This window comes from Lolium rigidum, chromosome 6, assembly GCF_022539505.1.
Source record: "Lolium rigidum isolate FL_2022 chromosome 6, APGP_CSIRO_Lrig_0.1, whole genome shotgun sequence".
NCBI classification, from domain to species: domain Eukaryota; kingdom Viridiplantae; phylum Streptophyta; class Magnoliopsida; order Poales; family Poaceae; genus Lolium; species Lolium rigidum.
In genome coordinates, this window is record NC_061513.1 from 324,869,930 (window position 1) to 324,882,229 (window position 12,300).

Consider the following 12,300-nt stretch of genomic DNA (forward strand, 5'->3'; position numbering starts at 1 on the left):
GGCAAGGAAATTCCTAAACCCAAACCCCCCGTGAAGTGCGGGTCTTGTATCATCGGCTCCCGCCAAGGGAGCCCTTTCTTCAAGTTTTCCGGTCTCGAGTCATGCCGGTTATGGCAAGGGACCTTCTTCTATGTGAAGAACACCGGCGTCGCAGATCTCATCGATCTGCCTCCTTTTAATCCGGCGCCGCCCCGGAAGATCAACTGGAGCTATCACCCGAAGACAGATCATATCGAAACCAACTGGGTGGTACGCTTCATGGGGCAGCTGATGCAGGGAAATAACATCTGCTCCGACGATATTATCCGCGCCTTCATCTCGCGCCGGGTGCTTCCTCTTAAGCGCCGGTAGCACAAGATGAGTGAGATGTATGGCCCCGGTGATCCCACCAAGATCACCGGCCTTCCTCTCAGCAAGAAGGACATCGTCCGCAAGGCTAGGCAGATCTCGCTGGACTGCCATGCCGGATGATTGGGAATGGGGCCTCCGGCCTCTTAGCTCCACTAACCCTCCGACTCCAGAAGTAAGAAATTACGCAACTCGGGTCGGTTTACCGGTAACTTTTATACCGTGATTAATCTTCTTTTCTTTTGTTTTTAGGCCAAGGAGCGCTTTCCCCGGATTGACGCAGACCGGCGAGGCCCTTGCCGGATGCGTGGCCTGGACAAGTTCGACCCGGACCCCTACATTCATTGGCAGGACCTGAAGATGGGCCGGACTCCAGCCTCGCGCCTTGGCAAGAATCCACCGGAACCAGCCGGTTCGTCTGACGACCTGACCTTGCTTGAGGTAGTTATTCTTTTTGACCTCTTATATTTTCCTGATATTATTCCTCTATGAATGTTCCCTCAGCCAACATCAACCCACAGGTCCACGAGCACGTTCCCCCGCTGCAGGCCGAGGCCGGTGACGAGTTCGTGGAGAAGCTCATGGCCCAGTGCCAGAAGAACAAGGCTCCGGCCTCTGACGCCGGCTCGAGCCAGGCCCCTGCATCCAAGCGCTTCAGGACAGAGCCTTTGGCGGGGAAGGAAGCAGGCGTGAGGCGCTACAAGCGCAAACAAATGCCGACCTCCTCTGGATAAGCTCCTGCTTCCCTGCTTGTTTCGTTTTTACTAAGTTCATTTCCGGTTGCTTTTTTTCCGACTCTTTCTTTTTCTTTTGTTCAGCCCTGCACTCAAGCTTGGCCCAAGGCCCGAGGGCTCTGCTGGATCCGCAAGGACCTCAACCCCTCCTCCTCACTCAAACCCGGCACCATCTGGTGCCGGCAACACCTCTGCCTCCCCTCTGGGAGGCACTACAAGTTCGGGGCGCGCGGCCCCTACACCGCTAGATCACCGCGCGGAGGAGGACCTTGTATCCCCTCCTGAGAACCAAGAGACCGGCGCCAGCAACATTGGCGCCGGAGAAGAAGCTACCGGGCGGGCGGAACCTCTGGTTCCTCCCATCCCAGAAAAGAAGAAGAAGAAGACCACGACGTCTTCCCCCTCCAGAGCCGCGCCGGAACTTCCGCGCCGGCTTCCTCCAGCCCGGGTGACGCGCCTGGCGCTCCCCCTTCTCCAAGGACTACTCCAACGCCACCGCCGGAAGCTCCTCGCACCGAGCTGGCCGGTGCTACTCCAACGCTGCTGCCGGCCAAGACCTTGACGCTCGTCAAGGGGAAGGCCACGGCCTCCAACGTCGCCTCCGGCGGTCAGCAGCCCTTGGTGCTGCACGTCGCCCGCGCCGCTAGCGCTGCCGGTGAGAAGGCCACCGGCCTGCTTGGCCGGATCACCGAGTTCCAGCGCGAAGGCCGGGAGCTGGGGCACTTGCTGCCTTACGCCCATAAGTGGAACGTCGCGGACATGTCTCCGGCGACCCGCGGCCTGGGCAAGGACATGCTACCGGCGCCTGACCCTGCCGGTGACCGGTCTTCTGAGGAGCATTTCATGCGGCTGCGCCGGGCCGTCAAAGAGCTGGACAGCGCGTGGTACGATGCCACGAATAACTTGATGGTAAGTTCCATCAACTCTCTTCAATTCTTGCCGGTTTGTTTCCTTCCGGATCTTGTCTATGTTTTCTTCATCTTTTAAACTTTTGCCGGTTTCTCTTTTTTCCTGAATCTTGTCTATTCTCCCAGTCCCCGAGTTTCGTGTTGAGAGCGTAGCTCTTAGCGCGAAACTTAAGTAAAAACGCGCGAAACCGGCATAGCCAGTCCCCGAGTTTCGGGTTAAGAACTTTGCTCTTAGCGCGAAACTTAAGTAAAAACGCGCGAAACCGGCATAGCCAGTCCCCGAGTTTCGGGTTAAAAACTTTGCTCTTAGCGCGAAACTTAACTAGAAACGCGCGAAACCGGCATAGCCAGTCCCCGAGTTTCGGGTTAAGAACCTTGCTCTTAGCGCGAAACTTAGCTAACATCTTTTTCTTGAACAGACCACGGCCGACGCTCGGAAGATCCTCTTTGAGGAGCTTCTCTGGGAGCACCGGGACCTCGCTGAGGCACACAGCAAGTGCCAAGGTAAACTCGTGTGCCTCCGGTGTCGGGGGGAAGACCCCGGGTAGGGCAATGGACGCGGAGCAGCCGGCTGGCCACTGGCCGGCTCGCGGCAAAGGCCGGCTGAGGAGCAGCCGGCTGGCGCCGTGGCCGGCCGGGTCCGAAGCCGGCTGGCTCCAGTCCTAGTCGGCCCGGCTACGACCGCCAATGCTGTAGCTGGGCCGGCTTCTACAAGCCATATCCGACACGGGGGTCCGTACCTCGACCGACTCGAGGCCGGCGAGTCTTGCACTCGGAAGGAACCGGGTTGGTGATCCGGGTTCCCAAAGTCCACGCTGACTTCATCTTCCGTAAAGCGCGGGGCACTGTGGAGCAATAGTGCCACGCGCCGGACAGGCCATCATGGCTTACGACGCACCGTACAGGCTACGCGTGGCTGACGGCGACAGAGACACCTCCTCTCCATACCGCCGACCCGGGCAGCCGGATGGGACAGAGCCACGACGCCTCAACGGCTCCCGACGTCACCGCCTCGGGAAGGAGCGGAAGCCGGAGCCGGCCAAGCCGGCCGCAGACTATAGGGTCTTATATGTAAAGTGCCGGTGCCTATATAAGCCGCACTACCCCTCTCGTGCGGGGGACGATCGATCACTTATTGCTTTCACCTACCTACGGAGCTGCCCCGTGAGAGAGACCATCGTCTCCCTTAGCCTCTCGGGGCCAGCCGGACACAGCTCTAGGAGCACCATTGTACTGTGTGATTACCATATACACTCATAGCGAGGAGTAGAGGTTTTACCTCCACCGGAGGGCCTCGAACCTGGGTACGTCGCCGTGTCGCTCGTGCCCATACCCGCTTCCGGATACCGCCGTGAGATCTCTCGAGAGCCCCTTCGATTAGCCACCCTATGGCATATGCCGTGACGATACCACGACATTTGGCGCCCACCGTGGGGCCTTCAGCATCCTCGGCCGGTGTCTTCATCCGGACGGGCCTCACCATCACCACCGGCGAGCGAGTCGCTTCAGGCTTGATCTGGAGATTCGGCTCCCTCGACTGCGTCACCGACAACGCTGGCTGCTTCGCCGACCGGCCCTTCCCAGCCGGCGGCGGCGTCATCTCCTTCGGCGGCCACGACGTCTACGTCGCCACCGTCGCACCGCCGCGCTACCCGCGGCAGGTGTTGCGCTGCGCTAGCCCTCCTCCGCGAGCCGGCAGCAGCGCTCTCGCCAGCCCCGCCATCGTGCAAGTCATGATGGCTGGCGAGGAAGTCACCAAGAACCCGCGCACCCGCGGCCCCAACCTCGGAGCGCCACGTCGACCCCAACGCCTCCGGCTCGGGCCCAAAAGCGCCACCACCACCGTCCCGGCTGGAGCAAGTCCGGGCAAAGCTGAGCACCCCGCTCACCACCGGCGCCGGCACCGACGCCGCCGCCGTCGAGGCGGACCCGGAGGCGCACCGCGTGCTCCTCCTCAAGCGGACCGAGGAGCTGGCTGCTGCTAAGCGCCGTGGGACATCACCCAGCGCGAGTACAACCGCGCCCACGGCCTCACCCCAGGCGGCGACAACCCCAGCCGAGCCGGCGAGATCCGCCGCAGAGGCCGCGACCTAGGCGCCGAGATCGACCGCGACGGCGCGGACGAGCCGGCCCCATCCATGGAGCTGCCCATCTACAACACCCCCGACAAGAACATGCTCGCGGCCGAAGCCGCCGCAGAAGAGCTGCACCGCCTCGAAGGCGAAGAGCTACGCCGCCAGACCGCGCGGGTGGCTGATTTGGTGAAGGCTGCCAACAGGCAGTCGAAAGACCCCAGGTACGCCCGAGACCCTAGGGCTCCTCACGCTCGTGGTGCCGCAGGCAACGCCAGGGACACGGCCGAGTCCGCCTCCCCAGCGACCAAGCCGGCGCAACGACTCCCGCGCCACGCGCGCAGCCTCAAGCCGGCCAAGCCACCAACCAGGCGGCGGCAGCAGCCGCAGCCGGGCCCCACCAAGCAGGAACCAGGAACAAGACTCCGAGCCTCGACGCCCACATCGGCCGGCTCCAGAAGCCAGCGGCGCTCGCCAGCCGGCTGATGTCTACGTTCCCCCTCCTTTCCTGTAGACAGTGTTGGGCCTCCAAGAGCAGAGGTTTGTAGAACAGCAGCAAGTTTCCCTTAAGTGGATACCCAAGGTTTATCGAACTCGGGGAGGAAGAGGTCAAAGATATCCCTCTCATGCAACCCCGCAACCACAAAGCAAGAAGTCTCTTGTGTCCCCAACACACCTAATAGGTGCACTAGTTCGGCGAAGAGATAGTGAAATACAGGTGGTATGAATAAGTATGAGCAGAGTAGCAACGGTGCCGTAAAAGTGCTTGGCGTGTAGTTGATGGTGGTGGTATTGCAGCAAGTAGTAACGCAAGAAAACAAGAAACAAGCAGTAGTAACTCAGCAGTATTTAGGAACAAGGCCTAGGGATTACACTTTCACTAGTGGACACTCTCAACATTGATCACATAACAGAATAGATAAATGCATACTCTACACTTTTGTTGGATGGTGAACATATTGCGTAGGATTACACGAACCCTCAATGCCGGAGTTAACAAGCTCCACAATAATGCTCATGTTTAAGTAACCTTTAGTGTAAGATAGATCAACAGACTAAACCAAGTACTAGCATAGCATGCACATGTAGGAGGAATAGATCACATCAATATATCATAGCAATAGTTAACTCCATAATCTACAAGAGATCATGATCATAGCATAAACCAAGTACTAACACGGTGCACGCACTGTCACCTTTGCACACATGCAGGAGGAATAAACTACTTTAATAACAAATCACTAGAGTAGCACATGGATAAATTGTGATACAACATGCTGCAATCTTAAAGAGATATAAATAAGCACCTCACTATGCCATTCAATGAGTAAGTATTCTCGTGAAATCTAGCCTAAGAGACCCACACGGTGCACACACTCGTCACCTTTACACACGTGGGACGAGGAGTCTCCGGAGATCACATAAGTAAAACTCACTTGACTAGCATAATGACATCTAGATTACAAGCATCATCATATGAATCTCAATCATGTAAGGCAGCTCATGAGATTATTGTATTGAACTACATAGGAGAGAGATGAACTACATAGCTACCGGTACAGCCCCGAGCCTCGATGGAGAACTACTCCCTCCTCATGGGAGCAAGCAGCGGTGATGAAGATGGCGGTGGAGATGGCAGCGGTGTCGATGGAGAAGCCTTCCGGGGCACTTCCCCGCTCCGGCAGGCGTGCCGGAACGGAGATCCTGTCCCCGGATCTTGGCTTCGCGATGGCGGCGGCTCTGGCGGGTTTCTGTGGGTTTCGTCAATTGGTATCGGGTTTTCTGATCCAGGGGCTTTTTATAGGCGGAGAGGCGGCGCAGGAAGGTCGAAGGGGGGTCCACACCCTAGGGGGGCGCGCCCCCCCCCTTGGCCGCGCCGGGGTAGGGTTTGGTGGCCCTGCCTCCCTTCTCTGGCGGTTCTCGTGTGTTCTGGATGCTTCCGGGTAAAATAGGAACCCGGGCGTTGATTTCGTCCGATTCCGAGAATATTTCGTTACTAGGATTTCGAAACCAAAAACAGCTAGAAAACGTGAACCGGCACTTCGGCATCTTGTTAATAGGTTAGTTCCAGAAAATGCACGAATATGACATAAAGTGTGCATAAAACATGTAGATAACATCAATAATGTGGCATGGAACACAAGAAATTATCGATACGTTGGAGACGTATCAGCATCCCCAAGCTTAGTTCCGCTCGTCCCGAGCAGGTAAAACGATAACAAAGATAATTTCTGGAGTGACATGCCATCATAAACTTGATCATACTATTTGTAAAGCATATGTAGAGAATGCAGCGATCAAAACAATGGTGATGACATGAGTAAACAAGTGAATCATAAAGCAAAGACTTTTCATGAATAGCACTTCAAGACAAGCATCAATAAGTCTTGCATAAGAGTTAACTCATAAAGCAATAATTCAAAGTAAAGGTATTGAAGCAACACAAAAGAAGATTAAGTTTCAGCGGTTGCTTTCAACTTGTAACATGTATATCTCATGGATAATTGTCAATGCAAAGCAATATAACAAATGCAATATGCAAATATGTAAGAATCAATGCACAGTTCACACAAGTGTTTGCTTCTTGAGATGGAGAGAAATAGGTGAACTGACTCAACAATGAAAGTAAAAGAATGGTCCTTCAAAGAGGAAAGCATCGATTGCTATATTTGTGCTAGAGCTTTGATTTTGAAAACATAAAGAGAGCATAAAAGTAAAGTTTTGAGAGGTGTTTGTTGTTGTCAACGAATGGTAGCGGGTACTCTAACCCCCTTGCCGGACAAACCTTCAAAGAGCGGCTCCCATTTTATTTTATTTTTGGATGGCACTCCTTCCAACCTTTCTTTCACAAACCATGGCTAACCGAATCCTCGGGTGCCCGCCAACAATCTCATACCATGAAGGAGTGCCCTTTTATTTTAGTTTTATTATGATGACACTCCTCCCAACCTTTGCTTACACAAGCCATGGCTAACCGAATCCTTCGGGTGCCGTCCAACAATCACATACCATGGAGGAGTGTCTATTTTTAGTTTGTTAATTTGGGACTGGGAATCCCATTGCCAGCTCTTTTTGCAAAATTATTGGATAAGCGGATGAAGCCACTAGTCCATTGGTGAAAGTTGCCCAACAAGATTGAAAGATAAACACCACATACTTCCTCATGAGCTATAAAACATTGACACAAATAAGAGGTAATAAATTTTGAATTGTTTAAAGGTAGCACTCAAGCAATTTACTTTGGAATGGCGGAGAAATACCATGTAGTAGGTAGGTATGGTGGACACAAATGGCATAGTGTTGGCTCAAGTATTTGGATGCATGAGAAGTATTCCCTCTCGATACAAGGTTTAGGCTAGCAAGGTTGTTTGAGGCAAACACAAGGATGAACTAGTACAGCAAAACTCACATAAAAGACATATTACAAGTATTATAAGACTATACATCATCTTCCTTGTTGTTCAAACACCTTACTAGAAATTATCTAGACCTTAGAGAGACCAATTATGCAAACCAAATTTTAGCATGCTCTATGTATTTCTTCACTAATAGGTGCAAAGTATATGATGCAAGAGCTTAAACATGAGCACAACAATTGCCAAGTATCACATTACCCAAGACAATATAGCAATTACTACATGTATCATTTTCCAATTCCAACCATATAACAATTTAACGAAGAGGAAACTTCGCCATGAATATTATGAGCTAAGAACACATGTGTTCATACGAACCAGCGGAGCGTGTCTCTCTCCCACACAAGCATGATGTAATCCAATTTATTCAAACAAAAACAAAAACAAAAGCAAACAAACAGACGCTCCAAGAAAAAGCACATAAGATGTGATGGAATAAAAATATAGTTTCAAGAGAAGGAACCCGATAATTTGTCGATGAAGAAGGGGATGCCTTGGGCATCCCCAAGCTTAGACGCTTGAGTCTTCTTAATATATGCAGGGGTGAACCACCGGGTGCATCCCCAAGCTTAGAGCTTTCACTCTCCTTGATCATAGTATATCATCCTCCTCTCTTGACCCTTGAAAACTTCCTCCACACCAAACTCGAAACAACTCGTTAGAGGGTTAGTGGACAATAAAAATTCACATGTTCAGAGGTGACACAATCATTCTTAACACTTCTGGACATTGCATAAAGCTACTGGACATTAATGGATCAAAGAAATTCATCCAACATAGCAAAAGAGGCAATGCGAAATAAAAGGCAGAATCTGTCAAAACAGAACAGTCCGTAAAGATGGATTTTATTAGGCCACCAGACCTGCTCAAACGAAAATGCTCAAATTGAATGAAAGTTGCGTACATATCTGAGGATCATGCTCGTAAATTGGCATAATTTTCTGGGCTTCCTGCAGGGCAGTGGGCTCAGATTCGTGACAGCAAAGAAATCTGGAACTGCGCAGTAATCCAAATCTAGTACTTACTTTACTATCAAAGACTTTACTTGGCACAACAAAACACATAACTAAGATAAGGAGAGGTTGCTACAGTAGTAAACAACTTCCAAGACACAAATATAAAACAAAGTACTGTAGCAGAATAACACATGGGTTATCTCCCAAGAAGTTCTTTTCTTTATAGCCATTAAGATGGGCTCAGCAGTTTTAATGATGCACTCGCAAAAGATAGTATGTGAAGCAAAAGAGAGCATCAAGAGGCAAATTCAAAACACATTTAAGTCTAACATGCTTCCTATGCATAGGAATCTTGTAAATAAACAAGTTCATGAGGAGCAAAGTAACAAGCATAGGAAGATAAAACAAGTATAGCTTCAAAAATTTCAGCACATAGAGAGGCATTTTAGTAACATGAAAATTTCTACAACCATATTTTCCTCTCTCATAATAACTTTCAGTAGCATCATGAGCAAACTCAACAATATAACTATCAAATGAAACATTCTTATCATGAGTCTCATGCATAAAATTATTACTACTCCCAACATAAGCATAATCAATTTTATTAGTTGTAGTGGGAGCAAATTCAACAAAGTAGCTATCATTATTATTCTCATCAAGTGTAGGAGGCATAGTATAATCACAACAAAATTTACTCTCCATAGTAGGTGGCACCAAGAGACCACTATCATTATAATCATCGAAATAGGAGGCAAAGTATCATCAAAGAAAATTTTCTCCTCAATGCTTGGGGGACTAAAAATATCATGAAAACCAGCTTCCCCAAGCTTAGAACTTTCTATATTATTGTCAACAATGGCGTTCAAAGCGTTCATACTAATATTACTACCAGCATGCAAAGAAGATTTCATAGGTTTTTTAATTTTCGCATCAAACAATCCATGTTTTAAATCAGGAAATAGAATAAGAAGCTCACTCTTGTACATTATGCCAAACTAGTGTAAACAAGAAACAACAAGATGCAATTGCAGGATCTAAAGGAAATAGCTTCGAGCACACACACAACGGCGCCGTGAAAAATACTTTACCTGGGACCGTAGTATGAGAGCCTTTTACCTTTCCTCCCCGGCAACGGCGCCGTGAAAAGTGCTTGATGTCTACGTTCCCCTCCTTTCCTGTAGACAGTGTTGGGCCTCCAAGAGCGAGAGGTTTGTAGAACAGCAGCAAGTTTCCCTTAAGTGGATACCCAAGGTTTATCGAACTCAGGGAGGAAGAGGTCAAAGATATCCCTCTCATGCAACCCCGCAACCACAAAGCAAGAAGTCTCTTGTGTCCCCAACACACCTAATAGGTGCACTAGTTCGGCGAAGAGATAGTGAAATACGGGTGGTATGAATAAGTATGAGCAGTAGCAACGGTGCCAGAAAAGTGCTTGGCGTGTAGTTGATGGTGGTGGTATTGCAGCAGTAGTAACGAAGTAAAACAGTAAACAAGCAGTAGTAACTCAGCAGTATTTAGGAACAAGGCCTAGGGATTACACTTTCACTAGTGGACACTCTCAACATTGATCACATAACAGAATAGATAAATGCATACTCTACACTTTTGTTGGATGATGAACATATTGCGTAGGATTACACGAACCCTCAATGCCGGAGTTAACAAGCTCCACAATAATGCTCATGTTTATGTAACCTTTAGTGTAAGATAGATCAACAGACTAAACCAAGTACTAGCATAGCATGCACACTCGTCACCTTCATGCATATGTAGGAGGAATAGATCACATCAATATATCATAGCAATAGTTAACTCCATAATCTACAAGAGATCATGATCATAGCATAAACCAAGTACTAACACGGTGCACGCACTCGTCACCTTTGCACACATGCAGGAGGAATAAACTACTTTAATAACAAATCACTAGAGTAGCACATGGATAACTTGTGATACAACATGCTGCAATCTTAAAGAGATATAAATAAGCACCTCACTATGCCATTCAATGAGTAAGTATTCTGTGAAATCTAGCCTAAGAGACCCACACGGTGCACACACTCGTCACCTTTACACACGTGGGACGAGGAGTCTCCGGAGATCACATAAGTAAAACTCACTTGACTAGCATAATGACATCTAGATTACAAGCATCATCATATGAATCTCAATCATGTAAGGCAGCTCATGAGATTATTGTATTGAACTACATAGGAGAGAGATGAACTACATAGCTACCGGTACAGCCCCGAGCCTCGATGGAGAACTACTCCCTCCTCATGGGAGCAGCAGCGGTGATGAAGATGGCGGTGGAGATGGCAGCGGTGTCGATGGAGAAGCCTTCCGGGGGCACTTCCCCGCTCCGGCAGCGTGCCGGAACAGAGATCCTGTCCCCCAGATCTTGGCTTCGCGATGGCGGCGGCTCTGGCAGGTTTCTGTGGGTTTCGTCAATTGGTATCGGGTTTTCTGATCCAGGGGCTTTTTATAGGCGGAGAGGCGGCGCAGGAAGGTCGAAGGGGGGTCCACACCCTAGGGGGGCGCGCCCCCCCCCTTGGCCGCGCCGGGGTAGGGTTTGGTGGCCCTGCCTCCCTTCTCTGGCGGTTCTCGTGTGTTCTGGATGCTTCCGGGTAAAATAGGAACCTGGGCGTTGATTTCGTCCGATTCCGAGAATATTTCGTTACTAGGATTTCGAAACCAAAAACAGCGAGAAAACGAGAACTGGCACTTCGGCATCTTGTTAATAGGTTAGTTCCAGAAAATGCACGAATATGACATAAAGTGTGCATAAAACATGTAGATAACATCAATAATGTGGCATGGAACACAAGAAATTATCGATACGTTGGAGACGTATCACCGGCCCACTCCCGGCTGGGCCCGCGCATCGAGCCCGCCGACGCCAGAGACCGCCTCGACCGGCTGATCGAATCCCGCATTGCGGAAGAGGAGGCACCGGCTTGCCCCAAGTGCTTCGGGCCCCGCATCGCCAACGAGCCCGTGCTCGACGGTTTCCAGCTCCCCCGCGACACGCCCAAGTACGACGGCACCGCCAAGCCGGAGGACTGGCTGCTGGACTACTCCACCGCAGTCGGCATCTCTCGGGGCAACAAGCGCTGGGCTGTGCGCTACTCCCCTCATGCTGCTCGGCTCCGCCCGCACGTGGCTCAACAACCCGCCGGCCGGCGAGCATAAACGGCTGGCTGGACTTCGAGGCCGCCTTCATCGGCAACTTCACCGGCACCTATCGCCGGCCGGGTCGCCCTCAACAGCTTGAGATGTGCAAGCAGGGCCCGGACGAGACGGATCGCGCGTACCCGACGCGCTGGTGCGAGATGCGCAACTCTTGCGAGGGCGTGCACGAGATGCAAGCCATCAGCTTCTTCATGGGAGGCTGTCGGCCCAACACCATGCTGTGGCACAAGCTACGCCGCAGCGAGCCCAAGACGATGGCCGCCTTGATGGCCATTGCCGACAAGTACGCGCTGGCTGAGGAAGCCGGCAAGGCGCCGGCTGACGTTTCACCAGCCCCAGCAAGACGGGACAACCACAAGCCGGCTGAGCACAAGCCGGCCGAAGGCGGCTCGCATGGCAGCCGGCGGGACAACTACCGCGGCAAGCGTCACAGTGACCAGCCGGACCGCCGGTACGGTTCCGCCCATGTGGCAGCCGTGTCGGACAACGCGGCGGGCGGCAGCCGCCGCCGTGAGCAAACGGACCGGCAATGGAAGCCGAAGTACACCTTCGAGCAGATGCTCGACTCGCCGTGCAAGTATCACGGCGGCAAGAACCCCTCCAACCACACCACCCGCGACCGCCACTTCATGAAGCGGCCGACAAGCGGCGAACCCCTCCCCCTCCACCCC